Genomic DNA, 19,801 nt, shown 5'->3' on the forward strand with positions numbered 1-19,801 from the left:
CAAGCATGTTTTCAAAGCAATTAGTTGTTCATACCGATCTACTGAAATGCCGTTACTGTATTTAGCAGACAGTTTTACCGGCTGTTTTTTTTTTTGTTATTTCGTTTGAAAAACATCTCCGATTGCAATACTCCGAATTACGTATCGCTCAGGTCGGAGGATCTGAAATCTAATACACAAGGACTTTGAAGTACGATTCCGGGTTTGACATACTTTCATCTTCTGATAGCTCATTGAAAAAAAGTTTTATTATTGAATGATTGTTCCCTATAGCTGATGAGGAATCGATACTTGAAACCATTCAGTAGGACACATTTCTTCAAGGGTGATTAAATATTTTTGAACTCAATAGTTATCAGCGTTTTATACTATTGCTGAAAAAAGTATATATTTTTTCATTTTTTGTAACCCTTCACATACACCCGACTTAAACTGGCGTCTGCACTTTTGCGCCAGCCTAACCAGAGAAAAATTTTTTTTCTGGTTGTCGTATTTTTTTATAAATGATTTGAATTATTAAGTTGATGTCATGATATGTCAATCGGTAGTCTACCTCTTGAGAATTTATTCGCTTCTCGGGAGCGGATCGAGCGATGTGCGTATGCGACTTTTACAAAACTTGTAATTCTGCGACTATAGCGCGAATAAATTTCTCTTAAATTTGAGGAGTGCCTCATTGCATTAATACAAGAACAGAATGAATCTTCACTTCTAATTGTTGGCCTGGAGATTCACCGCATAATCTCTCCACTTTCTCGAATTCATCGGTTTGGCAAAGGATGCAATAAATTGTCCAACATAAAGCGTTATTTTTTTTACGAGGCCCTCTACTAACAGGAGATGTCATGTTTAGAACCTACGATGATATATTTGGAGGGTCAGGGCGTTCTGTTTAATCTCTGTTTCCAGACGTTTGGACTGTGGAAATTCGTTTTTTTGCCCATTGAGTCCATAAATGGAATAGCTATACAGTGCGTTTCATTAATCATTCTCTCCATGAGCGATGTATTTTTTCCAATCTGTTTCATTTGAGGAATGAACATGGTTGTGCCTCCTTTTATCTTTTGAAACGATAGAGTTAAAAATTTTATATTAATCGTACTGAATTTTTTTCTTGTTGAACTATTTCGTTTTTGAATATTTTAGGATGTTTATTTATTTAATATTAACATTAATAATGATGATGAGGAGCAAAGTATTGTATATTCTGTGACCTTAATTTCGTTAATGCTTACATTTCTTCTGAAGTTTGCGTGAATATGGTCGTTTGAAAAAATTTTCTCCTGATAAGTTTAGGATTAGTTATTGGATCGAGGTGAAAGTTAGCATTTATACAGGGTGTCCCTGGAAGAATGCGACAAACGAATACCATAAATTAAGGTCATCATGGAGGACCCGTATCGAGATGTTTCAATCGCCTGAGTGCCTTCATTGGGGATATACAGGGTGATGTTCATCTTATGAGTGAAATTTCACTGTTGAATAACTCTTTAACTAATTGATAGAATAATTTCAAATTTTGAAGTTTTGTCGCCCTTTCCTATCGCCTTCCTTCAATATTTATGAATTCGAGTAAATCAGATCCGGACTAGGAAAATTTCAGACTTTTCCTATTTTTGTGAATATTGGCTCACCCTGTACGTGAACATTATGATTTTTTTCCGTTTTTGGAACCACAAAGAATCAATTCATTATAAAAATTCTAAATCTTTGCTTGGCACGGTCATACAGCATGATCAATAAACATTCTCTCATGGGTGAAATATTTTAGTTCAATAACTCTTCAAGAAATCCACCGAATAATTTCAATTTTTCAAGTTTTGTCGGCCTTTACTATCGCCTTCCTTCGAAATTTCTGAAATCGAGTAAATCAGATCCGGACTAGGAAAATTTAAGACCTTTTTCATTTTCTTGAATATTGAATCACCCTATATGTTGATATTATGGTTTTTTTCATTTTCGTAACCACAAAGAATTAATTCATAATACAAATTTTAAATCTCTGCTTGGCGCCATTATTCAGGGTGATCAATAAACATTTCCTCATGAAAGAAATTTTATAGTTCAAGATATCTTGAATTTATCGGTAGAATTATTTCGAAAATTCAAATTGTTTCACCCTCCACGAATGTCTCACCTGAATTTTCCTCAAATTATTTGAGAAAACTTTTAATCAACAAACTTGATGAAGAATAGAACAAAAACAGCAAATAAATTGAAAATATTTGATCTTGAAAACAATCAAAAATAATCAAATTAATCAAAAATAAAATATTTTCAGTTCAGCAGATATTATTCAAAATGACATTCCTCCATCTTAATACATTTTTGAGCACGTTGATATGATATAGTTGTTTCACAGATTTCGCCATTTTATTCGGTTGAATCGGTTGTACTTCTTTCATGAGGGAATGTTTATGGGTCACCCTGTATGACGGTAGCAAGCTGAGTTTTAGAATGTTGATTATGAATTAATTCGTTGTGGTTACGAAAACGAAAAAATTATGATATTGACGTACAGAGTGATCCAATATTCACGAACATAGAAAAAGTCTGAAATTTTGTTAGTCCGGATCTGATTTATTCGATTCAAGAAATATTGAAGGAAGGCGATAGTAAAGGTCGACAAAACTTCAAAAATTGAAATTATATTTCACTCATAAGGGAATGTTTATTCATCACCCTGTATGACCATGCCAAGAAGAGATTTAGAATTTTTATAATGAATTGATTCTTTGTGGTTCCGAAAACGGAAAAAAATCATGATGTTCACGTACAGGGCAATCCAATATTCACGAAAATAGGAAGAGTCTGAAATTTTCTTAGTCCGGATCTGATTTACCCGAATTTAGAAATATTGAAGGAAGGCGATAGGAAAGGGTGACAAAACTTCAAAATTTGAAATTATTCGATCGATTAGCAGTGAAATTTCACTCATAAGATGAACATCACCCTGTATATCCCCAACGAAGGCACTCAGGCGATTGAAACATCTTGATACGGGTCCTCCATGATGACCTTAATTTATGGTATTCGTTTGTCGCTTTCTTCCCGGGACACCCTGTATGTGAAATTACATTTACAAGCGACTTGTGAAATCATATGTTGTTCGTGAACCAGAAAAAAAACATGAAGAATATCAAAAAAATAATACTCAACCGAGTTGAATTGAAACATGTTAAAAAGTTGTACAAAATGGTGAAAAAGAGAAAATAAAAGCTCATAGAACTTTTCTTGTTGGGAATTAGTTGAGAATCGTCTTCTAGCCCATTAGCAGGACGAATATTTGGCAAGTTCATTTCTGATGAAGTTGGAGTTGATCCCATTTCCAGGCGAATTCTATCAAATTCTAAACCATTCTTTCATCGATACTTCTGACTAACCCATGTTCATTTCGATTGGCGTTTTAAGGAATTCGTACAGTGTGTTCTCCGACAATGATGTGAAAATAAACCGGATTTAGGAATGAATTTTGATTCGATGAATGAGCTTTGTAAAGCTGATCTGGAAGCTGGTAGAAGGTTATTAAAAATTGAATAGAGTTGTAATTGAGCCCGTTTCCTCATTCTGCCAGTCCTGTAGCAAATACGAATATGCCGCTTTCATTTGGATGAATTCAAGCCTAAAGCTCGTGCGATGTGAGCGGTGTGGCACATGCATATGGATTTAATATGTCCTAATATCGTTAAAAATGAGATTTTCGAATCTATTTCACTACTATCTATACTACTACTACCACCTTGTATTGTATTTGAGAACGTTTGAAAGAAGAATTTTGAAAAGAATGGCTTTTGAGAAATATCATAACAAGTTTTGAACATGTTTAGTAACAGATCGATAATGTTGCTCCTCAGATGAACAATAAGCTCTTTGTATTCGATGGGAATATCAAAAGTTGTTTGAAAAATTCATGTTAACAGCATCTTAAAGACGTCATCATCGTAAGTTCTAAAACTGTATAGATTCAACGAAAAACGCTAAACGCCATTTTCTCTCAATAGTTTAATTTTTATGATTGGACGCCTATTACTTGTTATCATCTTCGTCTTATTTTGACGAAGAAGTGTAGTGATAGCAGAACAAGAAGATTCCGCCTGCAGGAAAAACCCACCAAACGAGAGCCCTCAGGTGCAGTGTGGCAGAAGATCCTGCGGTGAGTTTTCTAGTATACTTTTCTTTATTTTTAAACAGTTCATTTTTTATCGCCACTTAAGAGTTACCGCAACAACTACACTTTACCAACTAAATATCAAACAGAAGTTTAAGATACATTTTCGCCAAAAATACTTGTCCGATTTTCTTCTTGAATGTCAGCTTATTCCCTCCTGAACGTTAGTGTGTGAACTGTAGCGCATAAAAACCTCTATTTTACAAATAATCGGTGTCGCAGTTACAGCCTGTTTTTCTCATAAAATTTGAAACACTCTTTAGAGTGTTATATTTATATTATCAAGTTGGAATTGAACTTACACTTTAGCCTCGTCGTTTTTCAACATTTTCATTTTTGATTCATTTCATTATCTTTCCTCTTACTCGAGAAACACCATTTTAAAGCATGACATGATTTTATTGAATTTAATTAACATTATCAGACATCTAGACTTAGTAGCAAGCTTTGGAAAAACAAAGAGTACGAGTTATTGTCAAATGCAAAAGATTAGTGTCAGTGTAGAATTTTTTGAAAATTCCTTTATCAACGAATATGCAACGAGAAAGACAAAATCTTACACGTGAAGAATGTGCTCAAGAGTATTATTGTTTGAGGAAGGTTACCGAAAAATTGGTAGAATATTTCATGTTAGTAACACAACCATTTCATTTCTTTGACTGGTTGCACGGAATTTGTGACCATTAATGGAAAACTTACGACTAGGGATTCACGGCTTGGCTTGATATTCAAGCTACTTGGTTTGAGCTTGACTTGAAATCAACTCAAGTTCAAGTCAAGTAGTAGTTTTTCAATGTCAAGTTCTTAATGGATAAAAACTTGACATGACATTTAAAAACTACTATTTGACTTGAACTTGAGTTGATTTCAAGTCAAGCTCAAGCCAAGTTGCTTGAATATGAAGGCAAGTGACAGAATTATCTAGAGCAAGTCGATATCGTTATCGGTTTCAATATTATGCTTTAATTTGAAGAAATCTGCGGCTGAGGCTCACAGAATGCTCTCAAATACCTATGGCGAGGCCGATTTTAGTGGGAGAACGTGCCGAGTGTGGTTTCAACGCTTCAAGAATGGCGATTTTGAAGTCGAAGACCAGCATGGCGGTGGAAGAGAGAACGAAAATTTGCAGGATCATTAGAAGTGTCGCAATATGCTATTTCAAAACGCCTCAAAGTCATGGGAATGATTCAGAAATAAGGAAATTGGGTATTGTATGGGTTGAAGCCGAGAAATGTTAAACGGCGTTTGTTTCCTTGTGAAAAGCTGCTGGCAAGGACATACGTAAGGGATTTCTGCATCGCATTGTGACTGGAGAGGAAAAATGGGTTTATGACGATAATCCTAAGCACAGAAAATCATGGGGGTATCCTACCCCACCCGCCGTATTCTTCAGACGTTGGTCCCTTCAGACTATCACTTGTTTCGATCAATGGCACCCGGCTTAGCTGACCAACAGATGAAGTAAAAATTGGAACGATTCTTGGATCATTTTTTCACTATGCCCGAAAGATGGGAGAAAGTAGTGACCAGCGATTTTCAATACTTTGAATCATAAATGTATAACCAGTTTTTTTGCAATACACCCTCGAATTTCGGAAAAAAATGGCGGAAGCAAAGTTGTACATCTATTTAAATATGTTATAAAAGTGATCAATTAGGCCATCATATAAGTTAGCAAGCCCCCATGTTCACACATTACACATTGAAATCATCAGGTATCATCAGGTATTGGTTGAACTATGGCCCATTTCAATTTAATAATGGGCCATCTCTGTACAAATTACTCTGCAACACTTCCCATCGACAAAATCCTAGCATTATCGATATGCCATTTTACATATGGGATTACGTATAGGAATTAATTCCAGAACTGTTTGATTTGCGCCTTCCGGCAAATGAAGTAACAAAGCTGTTCAATGTTATTTCAGAGAATGCATTTTGTGACATGGAAATAAATAGAATGCTGTGTTCACTGAGTACGTTATTTGCGCAACAGAAAAATTCAATCGGAATATGATTAGTTACAGCAATAGACTCACAATGAAAAAGTGAAAAGTTGAAGTTTACAACCAACTATGTAGCATTTTCAATGGTTTTGATTATGAAATTTCATTGACCAATGTACAATTTGCGATAAATGAGTATAAAACTCCGGGTGAGAATATATTTCATTCATAATGTTAGTTGGAATTGAGGGAAACAGTTCCAGAAGAATGAATTGAGAATAGTTTTTGCGAAAAGAATATAACCTGCATTTTACATATGCCTACAACTTTGTTTCCGCGTTTTCTTCTTAAATTCGAGGTTTATTGTAAAGAACTGGTTATACATTTATGTAGGCTTGGTTAATCGATCGTCTAGAGGTATGATTCGATTACCTGGCCTTTCGTCTTTTTCTCCGTGACTTTGTTGGATTTGTAATAATGAAACTCTTTTGAATTATTTACATCTATTTACAAAGCCACAATTATACAGTGAAAACTCAGTATTGAGAAGATCCCAATAACGTCCTAATAACAAGTTTCTTACTACTATACGGTATACGAATACGGTACTGAATTTCGTCTTTAACTCTCGTTTAATTGATTACTCGAAACGTCTTCGTCGTACTTCAAGTTCTCGGTCGTCTCGTTTTTAACTTGTTCGCGACTCGTCTTAATCTAGTCCGCGAACCGTCTTTTCGTCTTACGTCTTAAGTTGACCGACCGAACTTGTCTCGTCTTTGATTTGAGTTAAACTGTACCGTCTGTACCCGTCTTCGGTTTAATCTTAACTGTGCTCTCTACCGATTGGAACTACCCTGTCTCGCTTTGACCACACCCTTAGGGGAAGGTACCATCCATCTCCTAGTCCAATGAAATCTTTTGCCGTACCGCTCCCAAAGATCTTCGCGGATTCCTGGGAATCGAATATTCTAGAAGGACTAGAGCCTGAGAAAACATATGAAACCCATCTGGCATAATCGTCTTGTTCTGAAACTTTTCCCAACCCCATAAATTTCATAAGTTTTACAATCGACATATGACATTCTTCGACATCCCGAAGAATAGAACATCCTTTTTACATTATGTACAATTTGTTCCCTGTAAATCTATTGAAACTGTCATGCCCTCGACATTAAAAGAAACTAATAGGTCTCCAAGCTTCCGGTTGACTATCGCCTTTATTTACAGGGAAACAATAAACTGGATCCTACATTTATGATTCAAAGTATGATCCATCGCTGGCCACTACTTTCTCCCATCTTTCAGGCAACTTATGAATGGCGCGTTGAATGAACTGGTCATCTTTTGAAGCGTTCCACGAATCGATCTAATTTTTAACTTCTTCATAAGACCGGAAGTGCTGGTCAGCCAGGCCGTGTGTCATTGATCGAAACAAGTGATAGTCCGAGGTAGCAACGTCTGGAGATTATAGCGGATGGGGTAGGATTTCCCATTTCAACGTTTTCAAGTATGTCTTGACCACTTTGGCAACATAGGGTCGAGCATTGTCATATTGTAAAATAACTTCATCATGTCTCTCGATGAAATGCGGTTGTTTGTCTTTCAATACTCAGCTCGAACGCATTAATTGCGTTCGATAACGATCGCCTGTGATTGTTTCAGTCAGTTTTAAAAACTACGCCGAACTGGCCCACTAAATACTTAGTATGAGTATGAATATTCGGTTTGGACGTCGACGTGGAAGCATGGCCGAGATCAAGGTCTGTAGATTACACTGGTTATCTCGTAGCTTGGGTTGAAGAGTGGGGTAACGCGTCATCCGGTGTCTGTCAAGGTCTATAGAGTATCTGTATCGCCATTGGCCATCATTGACAGACATTTTATCGTAGCTATTTTATGAATGAAGATATTGAAGACTATTTAGGATATGCTACAAACGTTATACGCGATCAAACTAATAAGGAAATCCGTGAAAACCCACGATTTCATTACAATCAAATGTTATTTATTTGAATGTGTAAACCGAGTGACGTCACGAATGGTTGACGCTGATTGGTTGAAAGTTACGAGACAACCTGTCTAAATCTATAGACCTTGGGCCGAGGTATCCCTATGATTTTCTGCGCTTGGGATTATCGTAATGAACCCATTTTTCGTCTTCAGTCACAATGCGATTCCGAAGTTCCTTCCGTCTTTGCCTTGCAAGCAGCTGTTCACAAGCAAACAAACGCCGTACAACATCTTTCGGCTTCAACTCGTACGGCACTCAATTTACTTGTTTCTGAATCATTCTCATGAATCACTACCAATGATCCTGCCAATTCTTGTTGCGTTTGACACGAGTCTTGATCGAGTAATGTCCCCAATTCTGCATCTTCTCTCTTCCACCACTATGCTGGTCTTAGACGTCAAAATCGCCGTTCTTGAAGCGTTGAAACCACTCTCGGCACTTTCTTTCACTAATAGCGGCCTCATCATAGGTATTTGAGATCATTCGATGGGCCTCAGCCGCATATTTATTCATATTTAAGGAGAAAATTGAAACTTCTCGCAAATGACGAGAATTTTCCTCGTAAGCTGACATGTTTAATCGAGAATAACTTCATGATGCAGACACAAATCGACTAATATTTCGATGGCTTTATGTTTACAAATACCTGAGTTTATTGTATGACATATGCGATCTATTCATTTCGACTACCACTCACCGCTACAGACATCTATTGCAAAACGGCAGAAGCAAAGTTGTACACCTAATTGTATCCGGAAGTTTATTCCAAATCGATAGAAATGGTTAAATGCATGAATTCGTTATTAATAGGACTACCAGTTGTTAGAATCGTCATATCATTCGTTTAACAGACCTTAAAAGCTATGTGGTTAAATGTGATTCCAATTAAAAACAAATCATTCCACAAAAGCAATACGAAATCAAATCATGACATTGCAAACATGTAACTGTATGATTAAACATACACTTTAATTGGAAATTTAAAACATATAACCTCAGACTGAAAGCACGCCATTGATTATTTCAATAATGAGTTTATTTTTTTTTCTTTGTGGGTTATAGTTGGTTAAACAATCATGAATACAGTCCCAATACAGAAATATCAAATTTTCTGGTTTCGGGGGACTGTCCAACCATTCGTTGTTGGGTAAAAAATCAACAATAACAAAGCCTAGACAAAACACAGGAAATAACTTTGAAAATATTCGGATGTAATGACATCAACAAAAGTATATGAATACGTAGCGGGGTCTGCTCATATCCTCCATATTTTACGTTAAGTTATGAGTTCAAGTAGATAACTTTATATGTACAATTTCGTTGAAGAGATGGCACTGTAAACCTTCCAGCTGAACGGCAAATTGAATTGGAAATATGAAAATTTGTTGAAGTATCTTTGAACATCATTTTGGACAGATACAAACGCGGTATGTGGTATCTAAATATGCACGAGTTGAATATAACGATATGTATACATCTGTAGAAATTGATTCCTCATTCGTTATTCGTCTTCAGTCTTTCTATCGAATAATACAGATTCACCGGGAGGACTTATTAGACGTTAATCGAAAACTTATCATAGTTTTGAGCTGAAAATTTGCATTTTGAGGTTTGAAACAATGATCTTGCTCTCTAAAATATTTTAAGATCTCTACAACTTCCGGTTATATACCAGAAACAGACCTTATTTCAAATGGCACACCCAGTATATTATTGCATCATAAGGTATTTCTTTTTATGAAAATTTCTGCAATATTCCATACCTTGGGTAAAATGAGTTAATGGGATTCTTATGAAAAAAATGGTGGTGATGAGGACATTTTTTTTTATATTTCGGCAGAAAAAGCTTTCTTCGAAAAAATAATGGATCACCACAATTTTTTTCATGAGAATACCATTAACTCATGAACCGTTGCGTTTTCACCCAAGGTATGGCATATTGCCGAAATTGTCATAAAAAAAAACTATCTAATGATGCAATAATGTACTGGGTGTGTCATTTGAAATGAGGAAGTGGTCTGTTTCCGGTATAACCAGAAGTTGAAGTGATCTTAAAATATTTTGGACAGCAAGATCATTGTTTCAAACCTCAATAAGCAAATTTTCAGCTCAAAATTATGATAAGTTCTCCTTAAACGTCTAATAGACCATTCCGGTGAATCACCCTGTACAACTCGATAATTAGGTCAGCAATGTGTACAATTAATAATCTCTGAATGTCTTTTGCAGTTATTAGAAACTAGTTTTGGGGAAAAAATAGATAAAATATCTAAGTATTGAATTGTTTCATATTTATTTTCAAGAAATACCGTCTCAACAATAGCAAACAAGGTATAAAATCATCCAAAATAAAAATTAACGAAACTGCAATTTAGGAACACAGCTGATCCATGGAATAAGATGATTAACATGAAAACTAATTTAATTTCGGGATTTTTGTATTTATTTATAGAATTTGACGATACAATACTATTTTGAGGATGGCCAAAATTTGAAAAGGTGCAAAAATTAGACGATATTGCTTCATTCGATTTCAGAAGATGAGACAAGAATCTCTAATTCAAAACTTACACAGAATTTATGGTGTGGGTTCTCATTCTCTTAACTTGATCATTTATCAGCATTGGCATTACAAGATTTCTTGTGCGAAAGTAAACAAGATTGGGACTCCGAGGCATTAAACTATGTAAACAAGTTTGAAGCACTTGGCTTGATAATGTTTGAACATCTTTCAAAAGAGGAATTTCAATTGTGCGAAGCCTAATCTGCAGTTCGTGATACAATGAAGATTTCCAAAGTAGGGACTATATGAAATCCTGGATATACACTTTACTCTCATCATGAATTCATGGGATGTTAAGGGGTTTCTTGGAAAAAATCTAGACACAGGATTGATTTTTTCTTTAATTCCCGGGAACTGTATATTTTGATGATAACAAGCCTATTGAAAAGTCCCCTGTCTATCATAGTAAAACATATTTTTTTGTCAAAATTCGATTTTATTATTCAACATAGTTGCTTTCGAGGGCGATACAGCGATTATAGCGATCTTCCAACTTTTCGATACCATTTTTGTAGTACGATTTGTCTTTCGCTTCAAAATAGGCCTCAGTTTCGGCGATTACTTCTTCATTGGCGCTTAATTTCTTTCCAGTGAGCATTCTTTTGAGGTCTGAGAACAGGAAAAAGTCGCTGGTGGCCAGATCTGGCGAATACGGTGAATGCAGAAGCTATTCGAAGCCCAATTAATGCTATTTTGACATTGTTTTCATTGATTTGTGATACGGCGCGTTGTCTTGAAGAAACAGTCCCTTTTTTCGTCTGAGGTCGTTTTAAACGATTTCATACTTTAAACGATCCAATAACGCTTATAATGATCGCTGTTGATGGTTCGGCCCTTTTGGAGGTAATCAATAAATATAATACCTTGCGCATCCCAGAATACTGATGCCATAACCTTGCCAGCTGACTATTGTGTTTTTCCTCGCTTTGGATTCGGTTCATCGTGTGCAGTCCACTCAGCTGACTCCGTAGTGAAATGATGGAGCCATGTTACATCCATTGTCATATATCGACGCAAACATTCAGGTTTATTGCACTTAAACGGCTTCAAACACTGCTCAGAATCATCAACACGTTGTTGCTTTTGATCGTTGGGAGCTCGCGCGGCACCCTTTTTGAATACAGCTTTCTCATGTACAAATATTTGTATGATATGATGTACACGTTCAGATAATATCTTCACAATGTCTGCATCTCGATCAACTTAATTTAGGGTCATTCAAAATTATTTTGTTAACTTTTTTGATTTTTTCGTCTGTGACAGACTCTTTTGGGCGTCCAATGCGTTTGCCGAGTATTGATGGTTGGTTTTCTTGGTGCAGACCCCGGAAACTCTTCATTAAACCAAGATTTTGCTTCAATTGAATTTTTTTTCTTCAAAAAGCAATATTCTATCAGCACATGAAATAATTTTTTTTCTAATCTTTTTTCAATAACAAAAGTAGCTACATTCACAACGCAATATCTCAGAAACTAATGGTCGAACTGCTGTCAAATTTTGACATGTATTGTTTGTAGGTTAGTACCAACTAAAAATCATTTGGATTTAATACTAGCACCGTCATCTGTGCATCAGAGCGGGTACTTTTCAATTGGCCTAATATTTGGTAAGGATGTTCGAATTGGGTTGTGAGTGATTTCATAGAGATTTGAATTTTTTCATGTGTTCATGTGCAAACGTGAAATTTCTGGGGCCTCAATAAATACTGATGAAATTTCAGCATTTTCAAATATATCGTGTGTGTTACAATACTGAAAAAATGTGAAATCAAGTGCCACACCCATTGACAGAATATTTTTGGTAGATATAAAATTGATTTTTCAAACCAAATTGAGAGTATGTACATGTTACCAATAGATAAATATATCTATCTATATTTGTGTAGATTTTTTCAACGAGAAAATCTACCGAGTGATTGTTGTAGAAGCTCTTAATCCTCAATTCCGTAACGTTTAGACGAAATGTATAACTTTAATGATGTCTCTTTCAAGAAGCTCATGTGTTGAAGGAAGAGAGGTCAAGCGAAAAGCGAAATAGAAAAGAAAACCTGTTCCAGAGATTCTGTGTGTGAATAATTCATCGATCTGAGGGAAGAGATGCTACTCTTCATTTATTTTCCCATTTTTTGTTTCGATTCCTCAAGAGATCATTAAAGTTCCGTCTTTAGTGGGGGTAGATTGGTTTTTCCGTATTATTATTTCTACATTCTGATCGTGGATCAACTTTTTCTTGACATGAAGAACAACCTTAACTGAATGCAGTCAAGTAGAGAAAAGTTATCGACTGTAAGATTGAGGCAACAAAAATTATGGGGAATGAATCAAAAAGAGTCCTCTAATTTTAACCTGACTGTGTATCCCAATAATTTTTGTTTTCTGAATGCAATCTATAGTGCACCGAAGGTAGTGGTAGCATCGTGGTGAATTTTGGGATAGAGAATCTTTTCTTCAGTGCGAAACCGTTTTCTTCAGAACTCGATGTATCGAAATCGAATTTGAGAGTAACTGGCGGAATATATTTGATTGCGAAATATTCATCAGTTTTTTCAACATATGCCACAGAATTTTGCGAAACGTGATCATCGAATTCTATGAAATTCTCTCTCCTTTTGTCGATGACAGTAGAATACTCCGTCTGTGTTTGATTATATTTTCTTGAACGTGTCTTAATAACTCACCAAACCAGTTCTATTGTTGAGATGTGAAGGATGAGCACGTTTTCCAATAATAAGATCGACCAATTTGCCACGCGGCAGCACGTGTACTATTTAGAGCAATATAAGTGACCAAATCGATACATATTATTTCGATAGACAATCAACTATCATACTGAAATTTATTCGAAAGGATTGGCACGACAATAAATTCCTTGCTCCCTTATATATCGCAGGGAACTTGCAAAAACTTCGAAAATCAGAATGATAATTCGCCAAAGTATAAAATACAGTAGACAATATTACATAAATGCAATATAATTGAAAAATGACGAAATAATAAACCATAGTGTAAAATTTTATGGTATTTTGCGTTGGAAATCCGCTGAAACTGTAGAGTTCAAGTTAAATGGGCGAATACGACTTCTCCATTGTAATTCTACGGTCACTTTCAATGAGGAAGATAAGGAAACGGAAATCAGTCCTTTTTTCAGTTCAAGGTTGGCAACTAAACGAATCCAGAAGGCTGCGCCAAATGAAGATCCTCGAAAAAGTTCAAATCCCGGCTGAGTAACCCAATTAAATCCATCTAAGCTTTATAAATCGCTGGAATTAGTTGGAAATTATTGTCCTCAAGTCGAGAAAGAATGGAATTCGTGAAAAATAAATAAAATCGGTTTCGTGAAAGCTGTTAAACGGGAAATGATTTCGGAAATTCAATCATGCTGATTGAAATAATACGTATTTTAACCGTTTTATTTCTCAGGGCCAATCGAATCTCTTATCTAGATTAGTTCACCATTCAGGAGATGGCTATTTGAATGCTTTCAAAATATTATATCGTTTCTTAGTGCTGGTACAGTGTTACGCATCCTGCCTAACTGAAACTGTTGATTGTTGTTTTTGATCGATATCAGGCCACTTGAAAAGTCCCCGGTCTACTATAGTAAAACACATTTTTTTGGCAAAATTCGATTTTATTATTCAACATCGTTGCCTTCGAGGGCGATACAGCGATTATAGCGATCTTCCAACTTTTCGACCATTTTTGTAGTACGATTTGTCTTTAGCTTCAAAATAGGCCTCAGTTTCGGCGATTACTTCTTCATTGGCGCTAATTTTTTTTCCAGGGAGCATTCTTTTGAGATCTGAGAACAGGAAAAAGTCGCTGGTTGCCAGATCGGGCGAATACGGTGGATGCAGAAACCATTCGAAGTCCAATCCATTTTTTTTCATTGATTTGTGACACGGCGAATTGTCTTGATGAAACAGCACGTTTTTTTCTTCAAATGCGGCGGTTTTTTAACGATTCCAAAACGACGCAAAAAGTCAGGTTTATTGCACTCAAACAGCTTCAAACACTGCTCAGAATCGTTAACACTTTCAGATGCTATCTTCACAATGTCTGCTATCTCGATCAACTTCACTTTACGGCCACTCAAAATTATTTTCTAAACTTTTTCGATTTTTTCGTCGGTGACAGCCTCTTTTGGGCAACCACTGCGTTCGCCGTCTTCGGTGATCATTTCACCACATTTAAACTCAGCATACCAATCAATGATGGTTGATTTTCCTGGTGCAGACCCCGGAAACTCTTCATCCAGCAAAGATTTTGCATCAACTATATTTTTCTTTCAAAAAGAAATATTTTATTACCACACGAAATTCTTTTTTTTTAATATTTTTCTAAATAACAAAAGTAGGTACACTCACAACGCAATATCTCATAAACTAATGGTCGGACTGCTATCAAATTTTGACACATCATATGGATTTAATTTTCAATTGGCTAATATGATCTGCAGTTTGAAACATTATAACCATAAGAATTTTCGAAAATAGTGGCCTACCTCAAAAAGTACCACAGATAAATGATGACAAGTGGGGTACTTCGAAAACAAAATTTAGACATTTGCATTTAAAAAAAACAGCGTGGTATCATATTTCACCACTTCTGGAGCAGCCTGTATAGTCAAAAATAACATTTGCGCTGAGTACTGTTGATTCCGTCAAAATTTGAATCATTTCCTAGCTTTAAATTCACAAAATTTATCGGCCAGTCGAGCGCTAGTGACTCACCCTGTTTATCTGCTAACTCGGAAAAGTAAGTTTTTTCTTTAAGACAATTTTCAAAACCCACTTCTGAGCACGTTTAGTTTTTGCAGGTGACTAACATGAAGAAATGATTCAGGGATAGGTTATTAAAACAAGAGCTGAAAATTGTTTTCATCTCGGCTTCTATGTTTCAATAGCAAGTTTCTACCTTGTGCAGTTCGCCTGAATCGCTGAAGGGGTTCAGATTTTTTTTGCTTCGAATGTTCCAGCAATTAACATTGCAAGAATAATTAAGTATAGAAATAATGATTTTCTGTTTGAGAGTTTTTGTTCGAGATAGTTGAGAGTAGTTCATTCCGAAGATCAAGCTTATCAAATCCAGACACATCAAAGTGCCCGAATGAAATGCTGTTCATTTGGGAGGAAAATTAAATATCGACCTAAATAAATCAACATCTTGCTGTTGAAAGCAACATTTTATCAAGGTCGATAAATTCGGGGGCAATAAAATAAATATCGTTCAGACAAAAAGAAAGTATACTAACTGCCAAAGAAACTGCAACACCCAGAAGGAGATGTTCAAATTTAAAATTTTTCTGGTATTACTATATAGTATAGCAAGGAGTAAATTATTGAAATTTGAAGAAAAAAAAGGAAGAGTTAACAATTATTTTTTTATGAATTTGTTAATAATGTGTTTCTCCACCGCGATCATCTATACACTCCCCAACACATTGCATTGATGCAATAAGATGGTCTAGTTCTTTTTGAGTGATACTATCCTAAGCTAACTAAATTTCATATCTCAGAACCGTCAAAGTTCGTGGGGGCTGGGGTAAATTTCCAAGCCTTCTACCCATGATGTCCCAAACATGCTCTATGGGCGAAAGATCGGGGGGATCTGGGCGACCATGGCAAAAGATTCACATGGATCGCTTCGAAAAAGTTTAAACTAACTCTGGCAACATGAGGTCGGGCATGATCTTGCAGAAATATTGGATTCTCGAGCCGATTAAGGTAAGGGAGAACATATGTGGCTCCACTATTTCTTGAAGGTAACGCAGCGCTGTCATGTTACCTCGAATGAAGACTAAAGGTGACCTAATGTATGTGCAATATCACCCCATACCATAACGCCTACTGTCCGGTGTACATGACGCTCAACATTAAACTGAGATTCACGTCTTTCTCCCCGATGATGAATAGCCCTTTTTCGGCTATCATGTGCACGATAAATTGAGATTTATCAGAAAAAACTACCTAATGCCATTCCACTTTTCAATGTTGACGTTCTCTGCACCACTGTAATTGTTGCCGGCAATGCTCAACCGTCAGAGGTAACACAAGATGGGGTCGCTAATGCTGCAGTTCAAAAGACCTTATCCGGAGGTAAACCACTCATCAGCCAAATATCGAGTTGTCGCAAATCGGTCTCTAATGGTCATAAGTCTTAGACGTTGATCTTGAACTTCATTTGTGTCCCTTCGACGTCCGGTGCCTACTCTTCTTCGATTTTGGGCATTATAAAACCACGCTTGACAACATCTCATTACAGTAGTTGGATTTCTGTTGGTGCGGTTACCGATTTCTCAAAATGACAACCCCGCCTTCCGTAGACCAATAATTCGACCTCTTTCAAATTCACTTAGCTGGCGATGAATTCCGCCTAGGTACACGTGCTCTAGGTATTTTAACGAAAACTAAACATCGACTTTGGATCTCCTCGAACAGCTGTTGTAAAATTTGAAAAATTTGTGAAAAACGACTCCGATATTTAAGTAACAAAAATTGTTTATATGAAAAACACTTCACGATTTAATTCTCTAAATTCAAGCTTTTACTCCTTGATTTACTGTTTATGTTTTACCAAAAAAAAAGTGAAATTTAAACAGCTCCTTCTGGGTGTTGCAGTTTCTTTGTCAGTTAGTTTATTTCTCAAACTCCGTTCAGACTGTGCTCCGAGGAGCTTTGAACGTTTATGCGCACATATAGCCATTTGTCATAGAAATTAAGTGAGTGATCGCCATTGAGAACATCTGTAGCTGACGTTGTATATTATGGTTGTGTCAGAAAATGTAAATTTGTACACGATACGTAAGCCATTATTGTATGGCTGGGCTACGTGAATTCGCCCAGTTCAGGGCACTAGAAGTTGTTTATCTCCACATTTCTGCATCCCTAACTAGCAATAATTAGCATGCTCTTGTTTTACGTCGAGAAAATTGCCTTCCGAACGGAAGGGGGACCCAGCGTGACTGTCAAGAATAATCGTTATTCACACAGTTAGGTGTTAATCCACCATCTTTTTCAGGCAGCTGTCGGCAAGATGACAAAAACTTATAATGATGCCTCCGTTAACTTGAGATTCTACAGTCCCCCTTTCGTTATTTTTAATAGAATTATTATATCGATCGGAAAATGCGGATAACATATTATGAAGCGTTGGTTTTCCGGTTATTTTCACTTAATCATCCAGTTTTTATTATACAGAGTGGGCACTTTTTCAATGGGATTGTATTGGTAACTTTTAAACTATGAGAGTTAGAAGGTCGGTCAAATGGAGAAAAAGTTGCATGCATAGAAGCATTATCAAGCAGTTCAAACAAATCGAGATTATCAGGGCCGGTTATTGAGATATCATAAGAAAAGTAAATACTGTCAATTTGATTTTTCTTTTTTTCCAACTTTATTTCAAATATTATCAAAAAATGTTACAGGAATTTTTTATTCGACAGTAAATTGTTCTCAATTTGACGTAATCAGATTTGGTATTCCACGTTTCGTGCTCTCTGGGCCACTGTCAACCTCATTTTTTTCAATACGGACCTGTATATTTTATGACACTTTTCGAAATAACTCTTAACGCTGAATTCAACGATATATCATACAATGTCATTCAAAGTTGATTTTCAGGTGATTTTGACAATCATCCAAATTTCTTTGGGTCGGATCTGTATTACATTTCGGTACCTTTAGTTTAATTAACAACAAGCAATACATTTCGATGAGAAAATCTACTTACTCATCTTGAACTAAATGGAACAAGTGATAATTATTTACATATTTCAATTCATAATAATTAAACGAATTATCATTTAATGAAAGAAAAATCGAATGGTTATTCGAAAGTAAATGGAAATGAATGAAGTAAGTGTTCGAAATGTCCACCATTTTGTAAAATGCACTCAACGGTTTTGGAACCCATACTTCTTATACATTTGCTTATTTCGTCTTCTTGAATACCTTCCAATACATTCTCAATCTTCTCGCGAGAAATCATTATTGTTGGATTCGTCATTTGTTCCAGAATCGAACTTTATTTTGATATCATTACAATATAAGTTTTGCGAGGCTTGGTATTCAAATTTAAAATCATTGTATTCGCGTCTCTTGACTATTTTATTAACAGCAGTTTTTGATGAATTGCATTCACTACAGATCCGACCCAAAGAAAATTGGATAAGGGTCAAAATCACCTGAAAATCAACTTTGAATGACATTGTATGATAAATCGTTGAATTCAGCGTTAAAAGTTATTTCGAAAAGTGTCATAAAATATACAGGTCCGTATTGAAAAAAATGAGGTTGAGGGTGGCCCAGAGAGCACGAAACGTTGGATACAAAATCTGATTACGTCAAATTGAGAACAATTTACTGTCGAATAAAAAATTCCTGTAACATTTTTTGATAATATTTGAAATAAAGTGGGGAAAAAAAAATCAGAATTTACTTTTTTTATGATATCTCAATAACCGGCCCTGATAATCTCGATTTGTTTGAACTGCTTGATAATGCTTCTATGCATGCAACTGTTTCTCCATTTGACCGACCTTCTAACTCTCATGGTTTAAAAGTTACCAATACAATCCCATTGAAAAAGTGGCCACCCTGTATACAAGGTCTCTCAAAGTTCACATGTGAAATAGCGATTAAGAAAATATACCTCGATTTCATTAAAGCTCTCAAACGTGTGCCAATTGTAAGACTTCTCAAGAACCTGAACACCTAGGCATCAGAGGTAGCTTATTGAGAGGGATCAGTGCCTTCCTTACGAACCAAACTTTTCGTGTTAGAAAACTCCAGTCATATCCGGCGTACCACAGGATTCTGTACTGGGGCCTATAATATTTTTACTCTACACGTCAGATCTATCCAGTGTCCTTTAGTCCAAAGATAAATTTTGGAAACCCTGCAGAAGGATCATACAGTAGATATACAAGTTTTTCTTTGTGATTATCTACATGAACATCGAATTTGAAAAATTCCTCATAACGACATTTGTTTGCTATAATATCGAGCGAATCCAGCGAATTTTGAACGAGGGATGCTTTTATAATGTTGTTACGAAAAATGGAGCACAAATATGTTATTTTAATCAGAGGGAAGCCCATTTCACTGTTTAGAA

General features: G+C 35.9%; 1 protein-coding gene across 1 annotated transcript in view; it reads left to right on the forward strand.

Moving 5' to 3' along the window:
- Positions 1-19,801, forward strand: part of LOC123686215 — a 131,753-nt gene that overhangs the window by 13,115 nt on the left and 98,837 nt on the right. The gene's annotated exons all lie outside the window — the stretch shown is intronic.

The sequence above is a fragment of the Harmonia axyridis genome, chromosome X, assembly GCF_914767665.1.
Source record: "Harmonia axyridis chromosome X, icHarAxyr1.1, whole genome shotgun sequence".
Lineage (NCBI taxonomy): Eukaryota > Metazoa > Arthropoda > Insecta > Coleoptera > Coccinellidae > Harmonia > Harmonia axyridis.